The sequence below is a fragment of the Oryzias latipes genome, chromosome 9 (assembly GCF_002234675.1).
Source record: "Oryzias latipes chromosome 9, ASM223467v1".
In the NCBI taxonomy this organism is placed as follows: Eukaryota; Metazoa; Chordata; class Actinopteri; order Beloniformes; family Adrianichthyidae; genus Oryzias; species Oryzias latipes.
In genome coordinates this window covers 22,725,403-22,743,373 of record NC_019867.2, presented here as the reverse complement: position 1 = coordinate 22,743,373, position 17,971 = coordinate 22,725,403, and positions in this window count along the sequence as shown.

Genomic DNA, 17,971 nt, shown 5'->3' with positions numbered 1-17,971 from the left:
CATCTGTAGGGTTTTTCAGCAGAGCCGGGGCTCGGCATTTAAAAGAGACAGGTATTTGAATGACTGCGATGTGGGAGCTCAGAGTCTGTAAGTATGGATTAGCCTCATAGTAGCGTGGAAGAAACAGAGGTAATCTTTTCCCTCTTCCTTCATGCTCCTATCCCTATACCTCTTTTCTTTAAATCTGGCTGTAGGAGTTCTTCCAAACCTGCCCTGAGAGTGGACCATAGTGGATACAGTGGGTAAAAATGACACTTTCTCAGCATCCTGGAAGGACTATTAGTTGAAAAGTTCTGTTAGTTCTTTTGGGTGGTGCTGGACCTTCTGCCCCTCGGGTGCGGCGCTGGGCCCCTCCCTTGCTGACTGTCTCTGGGTGTTGTCTTGGCCTCCTGTCTGTGGCTGGCTGGCCGCCTCCTGGTTGCCCGGTCGTCCTGTGAGGTGAGGCGTCTACTGCAGCTGGCTGGGGGGGTCAGTCGCTCGGGTGAGCCTTCATCCCCTGGTTGTTCCCATCCGCCTGTTCATCCCCGCTCCCACCCAAACAAATTTTGCACACACGCACATAGGGCTCCAGGAATTGGATGGGTAGGATATGCTGGCGGGGCTGACTGGGGGTGACTCTCTTTGGGGTCCCGTCGGCACCCGCCCTCCATTCCACTTTTACTCGCATATTATACACCTTGATTCATCTAGGGCCTTGTGGGGATGGTCTGGTGGAGGGGGGCACGGTAAAACATTGGGGCCCTGACGTCAGGTTTGCCTTTGCTCCACGGTGCCGGAGGGGCCCCTGTGCTGGGGCCTCTTCTGCACCTGGCTGGGTGGGACCCGTTGCTGGGGGTTTCCCCCTCTCTCCTGGTCTGGCTGTGGCTGATCTGGGTTCCCCTTATGATCACATAGTTCAATTTGGCAGCGTGCTTTGCATCTCCACCCCCACTCGCATGTGCACACTATAACACTGCTCCCTGTCTGCCTCATCCCTCTCTCCTAACCCACAGTGTATTGATGGACATATATCTTCCGCTTATCTTAGTGTCAGAATTTCATCTTTGGATGTAACATTTTTCTTTACAGCAGATATAGCATAAATGTTACAAAGCTTAAAATCATAACCCACTCAAATTAGCAACTTGGCCCTTGTATCCCCTCAATTTCTCCCCCTCTCTCTTTTTTCACATTTTCTCCCCCCCCCCCCCCCCCTCATGTTTCTACCCTCTCTCTTCCCTCTGCTAAAAAAGGAAAAATATATTTAAAATATAAAATGTTACAAATTAATTAAAAAAACAAAAAAAGGGGTTTATACAAATATCCACCCTGGTTATCCGAAGATACATAACCTTTTTTTGTAATAGTAAAACCCGTCAAACACAATAGGGGTTTAGCTCTCATCTGTTCGCTCAGTTGTTGTACCAAAAAGTTAAGAGAGAGAGGAAAAAAAAAGACAAGTTCTATCAGTCTACTGTGGAGAAGATGTGTGTGTGTGTTAGCCTGGGGGCAGTGCTGGCAATGCAAACTCTTCCTGGAAGGGGCTGTTCCTTATTTCACTCGTTTTCATGGACTGCTCAGAGGGCAGGCTTTTAGAGGAATACTCAGAATTGCATGAATGGATCAAAGTACAGCTTTGGGGTCATTGTTTTTTGTGAGGAATGAATATTATAATACACTTAAATGCTCAAAAAGTTGATTTTGTATGATAAACTGCAACAAAAATCTAAAAGAATTCTGTACACATCAGCTCTTCTTTCCTGTTTTTTTATGTCTGAAAATTAGATTAGTCTTGCATGAAATGATTCACTCACTCTGAAAAGCACAGATTTTTTGCAACCTTAAAACCTGATTTAAGATAGTTTGTGGTAAGTCTCTAATATTTGTTATTTTCTTCATTGGTTGTTTTTGGCCTCCTAATGTTATTCTCTTAATATTCTTGTCTCCCACCATTATGGAAAAGCATGATAACAGAAAACTGAATGTACTTACTTTTTATTTTCAATCCGTTACACAACATGAACTGTTTTGTTTATTTTTCATTGGTAACTACTTTTTACAGTATGTGTCTGTTGTGTTGTTGAGACAGAGACCAGGTGCTCAAAGAGGAAGAAGAAGAAAAAAAGCAAAACAAAAGATGATATCCTCAGACCGCTTTAGTTTGTGGTATCAGAGACTCTTTCTCTGTTATGTGACTTCCACTGAGGTCGAGAAATAACAGTTAAGGGTACCTTGTGCGCAAACGGCAGCGGTTCACTGGGGGCAAATAAAAGAGGAATAAGGTTGACTATAGACTGTAAAACAATAACTATGGCAAACAAGTATTTTTTTGTTTCAAAATAAAACAATTGAAAAGATTCAAATTTAACAATGGCTTTCCATTTCTTTTTTAGATAGCTTAGGTAAGACACTTAGAGACAATGAAACAGTGGTGTTTATTTGAGCTTTAATGAGCTTCATTAGCAATTTCCATCATGTGTGGCTGAAGTGGACATGCAAGCTCCATTTCCAACCTGCTTCCACACGTTTCTTCACCTCTTTCCAACACTGTCTTCCTGGACTGTTGACCTAAAGTACTTGAAGTCCTCCGCCTTCTTCACCTCTGCTCCTTGTCACCAAACCATTCCACTTGGGATCCTCCCATTTACACACAGATAATCCATCTTGCTCTGGCTTCTCCTTTCTAGGGCAAACCTCCACACCTCTACATATTGCTCCACCTGCTCCCTGATCTCACTGTAGATCACAGTGTCATCTGCAAACGTCCTGATTCGTAGAGTTTTCTGTTGAACCTCATCTGTCAGTCTGTCCAGCACCACAAAAAACATGCAGCTGATCCTTACTTAACTGACAAGATTCAACATAACACTTTCACCTTCAACTTCGATCTTCAGATTTGTCACCCTATCCATCACTTTCACCTCCTTCATATTTTTGTTTTTAGAAAACTCCTCCTTTAGAGTCACTCCCAATCCAATTCTTCTTTCCAACTATGATAACGCAGCTTGAACCTGCTCTCAATCTATGAACCTGGTTTCCTTTCCATCTGGTCTTTTGAACATACAGGATATCCACCTTTCTTCTTTGCATCATGTAGGCCAACCATCAAGTTTTTAAAGTTGTCAAAGTCCTAACATTCAAAGTTCTTCTTTAAGTGCTACACTCCTGCTATTCCTGTAGGCCAGCAGCACCAGTTATGGTCATTCTTATCCAGTCACGACCGATCTCGTACTTAAGTTCCTTTTGTGATTCACATGACTGATTTGACTTTGGTTTTATGTTGGATGGCCTTCTCGACACATTCTTCATCTTTCACATTTACATAGAATCCAGAAATGTCACTTTCTGGATTTGAGACTCTTTTTGCTATTTTACTTACTTCTTCTAATCTTGGTTTTGTGTTTATGTATTTATTTGTCCCTCAACGACACCTGTTTCTGTTTTGTTGGTTACCTTCAATGTCTCTAACTTCAGTTTCTCATTTGAAAGATTTTGCTCGCCAGATTTTCGTTGACGTACTAACTATTGCAGATGATTAAACTAATTTTTTTGTTTTATAAAGTATATTTTAGTATAGTTATTTAATTTTATTAATGTGTTTCCATTTATTCAATAATACGTTTGAGTTTCTGCCAATGTGTCATCTATGTTTCCTGAGCTACAACTGCAAACCACAGTGATGTAATTTTTGTTCCTGTTGAACACAAATGTGTAAGCCTCTTATGAAATCGTCTAAAATGTTTTTTTTTTCATAAGACAAGGAAGCCAAATTGACAAAAATCTAAGACGTGATAACCAAATTTAATGACTGTGCAGTTATTATAAAGTAAGATTTGTTTTGTTGACAATGTTTGAACATATTTATATTAAAATAAGAAAGGAGTGCTACGCCGCACTTGAGGAAATGGAGGAGACCACTAACACTTGCAGTTGTGTTTGAAACTCCTTTACAAATGTTGTTCTCAGTTTGAGAATGATTTATCATACGTCGGATTGCCAGGTCTGACAATTTTCAGCCTAATTACACCATAAATCCTTCCTAAATTTTAAAAAAAAAGTTTTCCTTTTTTATAAAACTTCTAAAATTACATAAAGAGAACATCAAGCCCACATACGCATCGTGATAATTATACATTGTTCTTTTGACACCTGTGTGCAGTTTGGTTAACATTTCTAAGACCAATATGGACTGCAAAGAAAATATAAAACCATTGGGGAAGAATATGGTGAAAAAAAGTTATGTGTTAGCTGATTTTTAAAAATTTCGAACAGGGGTGTAAAACTGATTTTGGTTTGGGGGCCACATTCCACCCATCTGATCTCAAGTGGGCCGGACCAGAAACATAACTATAAAATAACCTCTGGTCAGCTTGTTGTCTGCAGCTTGTTTTTGTTTTGCCTCAACAACATAGTAGCCTAATCAATTACAATTACACATTCATTCACAGAGGCCAATAAATCAATTTTATACAGACTGAATATTTTACATCTGACACTGAAGCAATAATATAAAAAATAAACTCAATAGGCGATAATAAGCTCAAGAGGGGGCTATGAAAAAAAAAACACCTTCCCTAAAATATAAATGTGGAAATCAATGAAAAATTAAACTAAATTAAACTGGAGTTAACCTCCCTTTATCTCCTGAAACTTCACCCTGCCATCAATATCAGGATTTAAATCCTGTGCAGCAACATATTTCACTGTCATTCAAGTGTACAGAACACAATGAAATGACAAAGAAACTTTTTTTGGTTTGCTGCCGGAATTTTGTGGCAACACCTGCCTTCTTTCCGACCTTTGATGGGGCGCCATCAGTGACCAGACTGACATCACATGACCAGTTCACTCCAACATTGTCCAGCACAGTAACAAGAGAGCTGACTATGTCATCAGCTGTTGTTGTGTCCATCATAGGAACCAACTCAATAAATTTCGCTGTGACGGTCTCTGCAACACCTCTAATAAATATGCAAAGCTGTGCAAGATCTGTGATGTCGGTGCTTTCATTAACTGTGACCGAAAATGCAATGATTGACTGTATTCCTACATTTGGCCGCCCAAGTCTCCTCAGAGATATTGTATCTGCAATTATTGACAGACTTATGTCGCCAAAAGTCGACTGCTTTTTGGGGCACAAGACTTCTGCAGCCTTCAGCAGTTTTTTATAAGTTCACCATCCGAAAATGGATTGGATGTTTGCACCAACTTGTTTGCACCAGCTTTCACGGCACTATCACTGACGTCATGGCTGCAGTGAATGCAGACGGTTGTTTTTTTCAGGCCAGCTATTATTTGGTAAATCTTCTCTTTTCTTAACTGCCACTGCAAACGGGGAAACATTTCTTTATGGTGTGTCTCATAGTGGTGCTGAATGTTATATTCTTTGAGCACTGCGACCTGTTGACTCCTACCAAACACGCGGGTTTTAAATTCAGCTCCGTGAACAGATAAAACGGTCCATTTTTCCTGGAAACCTCAGCACTCCACTTCAACCTTTTTTTTTGTTTTTGACAACATTTTGGTAATTACGGTGTCACTACTGCATTCTTATAGCAACGTAACAGCGGCGAGGCTTGTGGGAATCTAAACTGCATTTTACCGAGATGCAGAGCTGTTAGGTTTCGCTTTTGGCACAATATGCTGTGTTACCTGTTTTGCTTTTCCTTTGCTCCCCCTAGTGGCGGAATTATGCATTTTGGTTATTTCTTTTAATAAAACATAAATCGCCACAGGAATGGACAATAAATTTGCATGTTCTTAAAAATATCCTTATAATTTTTTACCTTTCGTGAGGGGGCCGGATTAAACCATCTGATGGGCCGTGTGTGTGACACCCCTGATTTAGAAGAACAGAATGCATTTTACCGACATTCTGCGACAGACTGGCGACCTGTCCAGGGTGCCCCCTGCCTTCGCCCATGAGTGGCCGGGATAGGCTCCGGCAGCCCCGTGACCCCGAAAGGGAATAAACAGAGGGAAGATGAAGAGAATGTCATTTTCTCCATCCACACAGGCTTTCACAGACCTGCTCATTTTTCAGGAACATAGTGGGGGTTCTGCAGGGATGCAACCTTTCAACTTGGACATGCCCAGATAGCTGTAACTTAGATTGCTAAACTGATCATAAGTCAAGATTTTTATAAATTTACTGAACATCCCTCAAAAAACTGCATATATATTAACATTGGGTCAGAGTTGTCACATGATCTTGTTGTTTTAGTGTTTGGAAAAAATGTCACAAGCAATTGGATAACCCATTTAACACAGAGGCTGCATGGTGGCGCAGTGTTTGGCGTTCTTCAGTGCTCACAGTAAGCAGGCCCCTGGTTCAAGTGGGGGACCTGAAACAGGGGGGCCCACCGTCTAAAACCATGCTTCATAAGTTAATTGGTTACTGTATATTGTCCCTAGCTGTGAATGTGAGTGTGCATGGGTGTGTGATTGGGACCCTGCGACAGACTGGCAACCTGTCCAGGATGTCCCGTGCCTTTGCCCAGGAATGGCTGGGATAGGCTCTGGTAGCCCTGTGACCCCGAAAGGGACTAAACGGTTTAGAAGAAGATGAATTTCACACAGACTCTGTTCAAACCTTCTGAAGAAGCCTGTGTGGTGCCGAATGAGTCCTATAATTCTGATGTGACTTTGAGGCAGATAAACAAATGTCAGCTAATATACTTTGCCTTTAATCACTGAAAAAAGTAGCCCAGGCTCTGGTGCTCACCACAGTACCAGCTTAACCACCATGTACTATTAGGCATCATGTGGTTGCAAAACAAACCTTTCAGATATCTCCTCCAACCGTCTACAGAAATGACAGTTGTTCATAAGTCAGGAGGAGCTCCAACTGTCTGTGACGTCCTCTCAAATTGGCAATTTTTCTGATTATTTATTCCAACATTTTCGTCTCAAAATGAGTAAGCCATTGTTTGCTTAAAGCGCAAACAACAGGGACGTCCGTTTAATCCATCAAAATCTCCAGCTTCAATGACAACCAGCTGCTTTGAATATGGGGCTGTTAAAGTCTAACTGAGACATCTCAATTTGCAGCCCAACATGTCACTGCAGAATTACTGTGAGGGAAAAAAACGACTGCATGGTTTTATTCCTATAGGGCATTTGGCCGTCTCAGCAACACATCATGTAGTAATTCGCTAGTTTTGGTGCCAATTTACAGAAAGACTTAAAAAAGGGACCCTCCTGGGGGGCCTCCAGCTACAAGATCTCTCTTGGGAAGTGGTGGCCAGCTACAAAATTGCTGGTGCTGGGTCCCGCAAACTGCTGCATGAAGAATTATCCTGCTCCTTCCATGAATAGGGCTCACTATGCACATCCTCTATCAGATAATTTTTGTACAAACTCCCTTTTTTCTTACCGTCTTACCGTCATTTTTTGTATTTTTTTAGCCCATATTTTTATCAGCACAGCCTGCCATCTAGATTTAGAAATGAGCTGTATCTCTGCTTCAAACAGCTGATGGTGTCACACTAAAGCGTGAGCTTATTGGAAATTGTTAAGCTACGATCATGCCGCCCACGCCAATGCACATTCAAGCAGCCATTTTCAGAGAAAAGTCTGTGTACATGCGATTTTGGGCTTTTATGTTCAAATCATTTGCTTTCCCGCAAAACTAAACAAATTTTTTAAGAAGGTTTTCTGGCTCTTTTTTTTTTTTTAGTAGTAACGTGTGGATGGCATCCTCTTAAATTGATGGAAGTACCAACCTTCTGAAAGTTGTTCTTGGATGATAAATGAAATGCCGTTTGTGCACGGATGGAATTGTATAACACCAAGTCCTACATATATCGAAATATAGACTTGCGAGATTTGTATCGCTTCGATATTTCCCACCAAGCCTTTTCCAACCAGTGGCGATTTCTTTAAAACTGCAAGGGAAGCTCGGCTTCCCTTATAATGTCACAAATTTATTGGTCAAATATGTACTATCGTCTTAACATTTTATTGAGTAAAAATGCGTTCAGAATCAGTTACATATAGCAGGTCAGCTGACTCGATTTCCTCCTCATACATTCCCGCAGCGTCACAGTGCATTTCCCCGTGGAAGCCCAGCGTCCGTCCATTGACTTCAATGGGGCTGCTTTGAACGTTTTATTTCAGCGCTTCGAAACTAGACAGACAGTCATTGGATAAACGCTGCGATTATGTCCCGCCCACGGACGCTCAGCGTCTCTGGGGGTGAATGGGGAATGGGCTGGCCCGGACTCCGAGCTTCTGCGTGATTATTGGAGGGTCTGTCGAAAGACTGCATCTCCTCTTGACTGACAGCGAGAGCCTGCCAATAAAGTCCCGGCCTCTAAGCCTGGGGTTGACAGCGATTCTGTACTATAAGGAATCACTGAAGCTATTCGCGCTCAGTCCCATCGCAGATTTCTCAAGTTCAGTCAAAATATAAACTGCTGCAACCCATTTCTTTGATATTTGCTTGGCGAAATGGCTTGATTTTCATCATACATTTCACACAATTATACACCACATTCCTTGTTTCAGTTTTACAAAGTTTAACTTTTTTTTTTAAGATCGTTCATTTGTTCATTAGGCTAGGCTAGCGTCGTGGGTGAAACTGCGCACGATGGCAGACAGTGCTAATATTGTCGACCTGATTTTGGCGAAGCCATTTGAAAGTGTTCCTTACGAGAAAAAACAGCAGATCAACACCTAAGATTGATTTAGTGCAAAAGATAGGGAAAAATAACAGGTCTTTTCAGCTCTCCTGGTATGACAAAGTTAGCTGGCTGACTGGAAGTGCTGTGACAAATAAAATGTACTGCTGCCCATGCCTCTTGATGAAACCATCTCACGGATATGTTGTTTGTTCAAAGGTGGGGTTTGGAGATCTGTCCAACTTTGACAGGGCATAGAAAAGACAAGGAAAACATGTGAGTGCATGTGCAAGATTAAGTTGCATGGGCAGGATCAGAGCTTCCCCTCTCTGACAGACCAGTGGCCGGCACTGTTTCCAACTCTAGGTGGACAACATGTCAGGCCTAAATTTACCAGCCCCAGTACAGGGTGCAGGTAAAATATCAGAGGGGCAAGTCTGGGTGTGTTGGGGGAGTTAAATCCCTTTGAGCCCCTTAATTGCATAGAAAACCATGATATTATATTATCACATCAATTCATCTATTCATATATACTGTATAGCTATATTCTCCTTTGATCTATTTAATATGTCTTATAAGTTTTATGTTGAATGCTCTGACACTATTCTCTGGATTTACTGGGCTTTGGATGGTCACAAGCAACACACTGATTTGTGCCTTGAAGCTACATTTATCTAATTTTTTTAATGTATGTCTATATGTCCATCTATCTTTTTGTCCACCCTTACTTTTGTCTTTTAATTTTTTGGGGTTTTTGTTTGGTATTTTTTTCCTTTATTTTTGCAGGCCATCACTTCGATGGTGGCACATTGCTCTGACCTTGCCTTTACCTATATCCAGCCGTGGGACATGTGGTTGTATTCGGTTGCGGCAGTCCAGTGTGGACAACTTGGGCTAAATGCGGGTTCTTGAACGTGTGTCAGATGTCCAGTGTGAACGTAGCTTAAGGCATCTGTCACATTCTTAAATATCTAAGTAAATAAGAGAATTTTTCTGCAAACTGATGAGAAAAATAAAGTGTCAAAACTAAAAACAGTTGTAAAGGCTGAGTGGGTCTGAACCTGTCAAACATGGCTTAATCAAACAGAAACACAGGCCCCTGAGCTGTGTCAGACAGAGAGCCGATTTCATTTACAACCTTTGAAAAAGCACTGTGGGTTTTATTACAGGCATCATTTGCAATGCCATTGAGAAATCTGTCAATTTAAAAGATTGATGTGGTTAAACATCGTATAAAATGTCAGTTTTACTCCCTGTAATGTTCTGCGCTTGTTCAAATGGCATCAGCAGAAAAACCGTGATGACATAGTTTTTCCTTGGAAGATCCAAAAACTGTCCAATATTTTCCCCTCAATTCATGCTTTGATTTCTACCAGCTGCTGTGAAGGATGTGGAATCATTGAAATTCCTGACTGAGAGCACTACTCTTACATCCCGCAGCACCTCCTAACATTTCACAAAATTTTAAAAAGAAAAAAATAGTTTAAAAGAGCAGGTTTGTCCTTGTGTTTCAGAGTTCAGCTCCTGTGCTGAGCCACTTTAGTCTACTCAATAATGTTGCAATTAATTCATGTGGTCTTGTTTAGAAGTACCCATTGTGGCTTACCCATTTGAAATTCTCCCACTTTGCTTGGATACTGGTTTTAATGGTCCAAGTTGTTTTTACAATTCTTCTTTCTTACTGTGCCTTTGAGCAAAACATGTAACCCCCACAGCATGGTCAAAACACCCAGAGAAAATGAGTTTTGATATAGTGTGGACTGCAAAGAACACATCAAATCTATTGGTGAATCATCAAAAGGATGACATCACAGCAAACAAAACATCAAAAAAATGAAGGAATCCAAAAAAAGAATGCCTTATGGGGCTCTGTTACAATTGGCTCTTGACATTAAACAAATAGAAGGGAGACAAAGCTGGTTTCTAGCAATTATTTTATCAGCAAGTATTTTAATGTAACGAATACCAAAGAACAAAATAACAGAAAGTGTGAAAGTATGGTGTTGCATGAGTGTCTGACTGTGTGAGTGCATGTTTGCGTGTTAACCAACCCAATGGAACTAAACAGATGAGTGCATGTGTAGCCTTGCAGAATTCTCAGATCTGGATCTGTGTGGAGACAGGACACCCAGGACCACCGTTCAAAAGGGAGCACAAAAAAGTTTATTTCAGGGGGCGATGTTTGGGAAGTCTGTTGATCTGTCCATCCGTTGGAGCCAGGAGCCTCTGTCTAAAAAAAGAAAAAACCCAAGGAGTCCATAAAAAAGCTAAAACACCAGGCTCAATAAAAACCACTAAAAACACACACACACACACACACACCCACACACCCACACACACACACACACACACACACACACACACACACACACACACACACACACACACACACACACACACACACACACACACACACCCACACACACACACACACACACACACACACACACACACACACACACACACACACCCACACACACACACACACACACACCCACACACACACACACACCCACACACACACACACACACACACACACACACACACACACACCCACACACACACACACACACACAATTAGTAAAAAATTAAATAGCATGCAATTCGTTAAAATGTGGCTCTGGCGGCTATACAAAAAGTCTTTCTTGGGTTAAAAAAAACAGATAAAACAGCAGAGGGGTACTTAGCTCGAAGAGGGGCGGGTCACAACCACACCCCTCTACGTTCCAACGTCGCTTCCCCCTCTGAACGCTGTCTGGCTCCTGGCTTAGCTGGTCCTGCGGTGCGGGTCAGCGCTCATCCATATAGGCGGGGCGGCTCCCTCTGGTCGTCTTCCAGCGCCACTTCACTCGGAGCTGCCTTACTCCAAGCGCGTTTCCTCTGCCGTCGGCCCGACGCTGCTGCGGTGGCTCCGGTGGCTCTACTGGTCCGCGTAACCGACCGCTGGAAGAAGCACCCCCCGCCGTCTCCTCGCTGTAGAGAGCTCCTCTCTTGCGTTCCTGCTGATCCTTTAATCCAGTCTCTTAGCCGCACGCCCCCAGTGCACACCTGTGTCCAATTCTTGCAGCATGAGCTGCTGCATTCAGGGACCCTCCAGGTTTCACAAAGAATAAAAACACAATAAAAACAGTTCACCCCGTTACACATGCATGGGAGTAGAATTCTGATGACTCGGCACAAATTTGCAGCAACAATCCGGACACACCAGGCAGACCACAGGAAGCCCCCCCCCCCGAAGAGCTCCTAAGGTTAATCTTTTATATCCATCACCTGATTCTCAAATACCTGGACCAGGAGGAGGACAGACAGTGCAGGCACCAGGAACACAGCCATGTGGCCCGGGCCAACGGTGGGCCGGGTGGTTGGCTGCCTGGGGTGCGGAGCGGTTCTCCCTTGGGGGGTCCTGGCTCGTACCTGGGGTTGGGGCAGGGGAATGCCTGGGTGGTGATGGGGTGCTCGTCTGGGGCTGTGGGCACCCTTCTCAGGTGGGGCCCTGCGTTGGGCCCTCCAGGCGCGGCGGAGGGGCTGCTCTCCTGGTTGGGCTGGGGCCTCCCTGCTCTCTGGCTCTGGGGGCCTTCACACTAGTTGGTTTGAAGGCATAAATAAGTATGCGTGTGTGAACACTATCTGTTTTGTGTACGTGTTGACATGTGGACATTTTTGCAGCTAGCAGGTGTGTTGATAACATTTGAGTGTGTGTGTGGACAGGCCCCGCCATTTCTGTACTACATCTGAACCTTACCGTAATGATAAACAACCAGTAAACTTGTTGCTTTATGCTGCTTCATGGTCTTACCCCGCCCCTCCAATTATCACTCCCCCCCCCCCTAACATCCCTCTCTCTCCTTCCCTCCTTTCCTTTTCCGTTCGGTCCAACACAAAAGATTTTCAAATATGATTGAAATGAATAAAGTTGGCTGCACGGTGGCGCAGTGGTTAGCGCTCTTGCCTCACAGCAAGAAGGGCTCCGGTTCAAGTCCCGGCTGGGGGACATGAAAAAACATCAACAGGGGAACTTTCTGTGTGGAGTTTGCATGTTCTCCCCGTGCATGCGTGGGTTCTCTCCGGGGTCTCCGGCTTCCTCCTTCCACCGTCCAAAAACATGCTTCATAGGTTAATTGGCAACTCTAAATTGTCCCTAGGTGTGAGAGTGAGAGTGAATGGGTGTGTGTTTGCGGACATTCTACCCTGCGACAGACTGGTGACCTGTCCAGGTTGTCCCCTGCCTTCGCCCACAAGTGGCCGGGATAGGCTCCGGCAGCCCCGTGACCCCGAAAGGGAAAAACGGTCAGGAAAATGAATGAATCTTCAGACACACCTCTGGTCTGTCTGAAGATTAATAACACAAGAGCCCCTCAGTTGTCATCTGCCTGCCCAGCTGTTGGACAGGACAAGTTAAAAAAAATAAATAAATAAGAAAGCTACTAAAGAATCCAAAAATGCACATGCCTGTGATATTCAAAGCAAGTTTTGAAATTATTATGAGATGGCCACAGGGCCTACGGAGTGCTGTGGTAAAGTGTGAAATTTGGCAATTTTGCCACAATGTGGGAAAAGAAAACTTGGGTGACGGCAGATAGTGCATGCTGGCCATAGCCATACAATGCCACTTGTGAATTGGACGTTTTTTTAAGGCCATATTCTGTGTAGTTCTGCCTCAGCTTGATCCACCGATCATTAAACCCAAAAAAAGAATCCTATCTGGAAAGACAATTAATGTTCTTCGGGTAAAACAAACTTCCCCTCTGATCTCGCTGGTGTTGACTAATCAAAAGGAGTGAAAGCATTCATTGTAAAAAAAAGGTGACCTACAAGACATGCAGCAGGAAACAAAGCATTAGTACTTCTATTGCAATAACTACAAATTCAACTAGATTGCTTCAACACCTCAGAGACCGGGACATTCTTCTGCACGGTAATGATCCACTTTCAGACTTTTTTCTTTTCTTTCTGAAAAAAAAAACAGCATCAGAGATCTGGAAACAGCAAGGCTGAATGATGGGCAGACCTGAGCCACTGGAGACATCAGCTTTCATAAATGAATTCGTTGCTGTGAGCCCACAGTGGCAGCTGCATTGTAAAAAAACTAGCAACAAACTGACACTCAGGTTCAGCTTTAGTTGCTTTATGTAGCACCGACTGACCCAATTCGTAATTTTTTATAACGGTTAGGCTACATACCTTCTCTTCCCCAAATCAAAGCCAGTCAGGAAGTAAGAAATATTGCAGTTCTTCAAATGACCATTGACTGTAGGTTGCAAAATCTGATTTTTTTGCATGGTTCCAAAAGTCTTTGATAGTGTGAAATTTGGAAAGAATTTTTTCTTTTATTTTGTGAAAATTGTAAAATAAACTTTTTTATAAACCGTTTTGATCTTAGTAGAGCTCAAATTTGTGCATTTTTAGGGGCACTTATTTTGTCACAAAAGTTGGTTCATAAGTGGTCCTTTCCCTGAAATATAAATAGAGAAATGTTTCTAAAAATGTTGTTTTTGAAATCATTGTAGAATTAGGCAGAGTTAGTTCCAATCAATGTCACCTCAACATTCATTTTTTGCCATTTAATATCTTTTGTGTGATTGTCACAATGTGATGTGACATGAGTGGCCTGATTTACAAAGGAGGCAGATGACTTTTAAGTTCAGCTCCAGGTTTTTATTTGCTGGTCTCACACCTTACCCACACAGCTCACACATGCCCTCCCTCACAATGAGCTCCTCCTCTTTTATGGGCTCCAGTTAATTGGCTGGCCACGCCCAGAAAGGAAGCCACATTTAAACAAACATTTCAAATAATTACAACAAAAGACAGAAATGTCTTGTAAATAATACAGTTAAAGTCCTGCAAATAAAGACATACATAAATAAACAAATAACTGAAATCATTACAACAAAATGTATATACAAAGAAATCCAAATTCTTTCCACTTCCTGTGCCCAACTATTAAACAGGAAGTAAAGGCCTTGGCCACCATTTTGTTCTTTGGGCAACAGGAAGTGAAGGTGAGAAACGTTACAAAAATCAAGTCTTAAACATGTGGTGCTTATGCATTATGTGTCTAAAAGTTATGAGCTATTCCAGACCGGTGACAAGTAGATAAACTGCTTGTCACAGTGATGTTAGAATTATTGGGCCATGCAACAAATATGCAAAAGCACGTGGTTCTGTTATTTATATGACAGATGTTTTTTGCACATATTTATGTGCAACCAAGGACAAAAAATGATGAAAACTCACGTGCACATTGCTGCATTGTCCTGAAATGTTTTAAGTGCCTCCAAGGCACCAAGAAAAAAGTTTAGAACTGGCCGCACACATTTACGCATTTAGAAAATTATGTGCAAATAGTCACTTTCTATCTAACCCTTGTGCTGTGCTAGGCACTTTAACATTGGGAGTGGGGTCCCAATGACAGTGCCAATGACAGTGCCAAGACAGTGCGCTGAACCTTTTTTCTTAAATAGTTTGTGATCTTCACTGGAGTCCATGGATTACATGAAATCCTCTTCACCTTTATCCACCTTTGTCATGGTAGGGATAACACGTCAATGTGGGGTTATAGGATAGCAAGGGTTATACTATTCAGTGTTAACTTTGAACTGACAAACCGAAAAACCGTTTTAACCAGTTCTTCGATTTGTTTAAACTTCTCCTACCGTTAGTACAGACAGTAAAATGTGTGAAAACAAACTGAAGTGATTCTCTGAATGCTTTTTTAGAAATAATATTACAATCTTTTTACACATCTCTGACAACTGAGAGCATTGAGAGCAGCAGGCCGAGTATTGGTCAGAAAGAGATGAGAACGTAGTAGAATATGATTGTCCGGTTCAGTGATGATGACTGGACCCCAGTTTGTGAAGACTTACGAATAAAAAGTGGATAACAACAAGGTATTACAATTACTGGAGATGGAGAACAATGCGGAGTTAGCTGGAATACAGTAAAATGGTCTCTTGTTAAAACAATCACCCTCAACAACATGATGAAGGTTTCGGTACAGGAACGTTTTGCTGTAGGTTCAGTTTGGAAAATCCAACTTCTTCTTCATAGATCCAGGTTCTCTAATCTCTTAAAAAGATCAATGGAGAAATCCAAAACAGTTTTTATAAAAAACAAAAACAAAAAAACAACCAATCTAAAGAAAACCAGCACACAAAAGACAAAAACCATGTAGCCACAAGGGGTCCTCCTGGGTTTCCCTGTTCCTGTCCCCAGACAGGATAAAAGACAGGGTTGTGTTAGAAAAACCTTTGGCGTAAAACTCTCTGCCAAACTAAATGTGCAGATCAGTGGAAGCTGATTGTCTGTGGTGACCGCTTAGGGGATATGCCAAAAAAGGGGTGTATAATCTAAAACCAAGTTATGCCAAAACCAAGAATCAAGAATGCGGCAGGCTGTTAAACTAACAACTGTGGGAAAGCATAAGATCAATGCAGATGACATTAAAAGTATCTGAATGTTAAGAAAGGTTAACAAAGGTAGGAAGGAGGACTAAACTGAGAGGCTGAAAGATCACAGTGTGGCAACATCAGAAACACCCGAGTTGAAAGAAACAAAGCCTTAAGGCCCGTTCACACCGGGACGAATTTCGCCGGCGATTTTCGACGACGTTTAATGCCTCGTGACTAAACAAAGGGCACCAATGAGAGTGTGCACACCGACGCGAAAAAACGCCACGCGTCAAAGCGTCAAAAAAAAAACGCTCGTTTTTTTTTTTGACGCCTCGCGTCGAAATCTATTCGACCAATGAGAATGACGCTTTTGCACACGTGTCTGGAGCTTCTGAAGTTACAGTAAAACACAACTTGGGGGCGCTCAAACACAAAACTGCCTTGCTGAGCACACATACCAGCGAAGAAGATAGACGCCAAGTAGCGTCTACACTGCCGCGTAGAAATAATGACGGACATTCTAAAATATCCCCGAACCAAGCACCAGTTGGAGCTACTGGTGCTTGAAATATTCATGTTTTCTTTGTATTATTCTGACAAGCGCGTAAATACTTGCTCTCTCCTTCTGAGTGAAAAGCGACTTTAAGAAGCGTAAAGTTGCGCAGCGCCACCTTGTGTACAGGAGTATTTCTGTTTACATTAAGCGCCATCTAATGTCAGGGAAGGAAATTGCATGTTCGCTCGGCTCATCGTCAGCGAAAATCGCCTGGGTGTGAACACAAAAAACGTGGCGAAAAACGCTGGCGAATAACGCCTGGCGAATAACGCCTGGCGAATATTCGTCCCAGTGTGTACGGGCCTTTAGTCACAACTGCCCTTACATGTAGATATGGGCTGTCTGCAGGCAAAAAATGTGCACACCTGTACAAGGCACACAGTTGGAACACACAAGGTATCAAGGTTGTAGAATACTCAGTGAGCTTTTCTATAGCCACGCTGCAAGTGACAGGTTATAGCGAACACTTGTGCAACACGTAAGGCTAAGTAAGGGTGACGTAGGTGCATTTTTCTTTTTTTTTAACCCTACCAAAGGGTGCAAAAGGGGTTTTTGCATTGCGCAACGACCCCAGAAGAGCTTTTCATGTGATAAATGTGTGCACATTGCATTCCAGGTTTGCACATTTGCACAAGAGCAGTTGTGAGAATGAAGTGTGGCATAATGGCACAGTATGACAGCATCCCTCATATCATAAGTGTGTGAAAGTTACAATAGTGTTACCAAAAGGTAACCACATGCATGACAATCCAATTGAATCAGTTGGTTCAAAAGGGGCCCAAGTTCAAGAGGTTTGTTTTTTCAGGAAATGATTTTAATTGCATAGCTTAAAGGGCGGCTACACCAAATGATTAAGACTTTACCCAGATTTAGCAGCAGTTCATAGCTTACAAAAGCTATAAAATGAAGCACCTCATTTTTATAATTTCAGAGGACTAGCAAACTGAAGTCTCTGGACTATGGCCCTTCTTGAATTAAACAGGGGCGCTGCCATATTGGATAACTAGTGCTGCCATCTATGGGATAAAGCAAAACCCATGCAAGAGAGGCCCAAGTCCAGGAATTTTGCACCTAATGCATTTTAAATGTCAAGCATAGTAAGTACATTACAACGGACTATTAAAGGGTTACGATTTGGCCAATCCTCTACAAACCTATATGGGCCCGGACAATCCGAAAATCCACTGCATCCGAACGACTCAACCCATTTATTTCTTCCCTCTCATTCAGAGCAAAAAAAAAATTCTGGAGGCAAGAGACCCACAACATTGCAGTTAAATGTTTATAATGAGGGTATAATATTCAGAGCTACCAGACATTAACTTACATTTTCCAACTCCTTTTTAAGTAGAAAAAGTCACCCAATAACAATTATAGTTCTTTTTGACTCCCTTTGTTTGTCCCAAATTGTTATTGATGG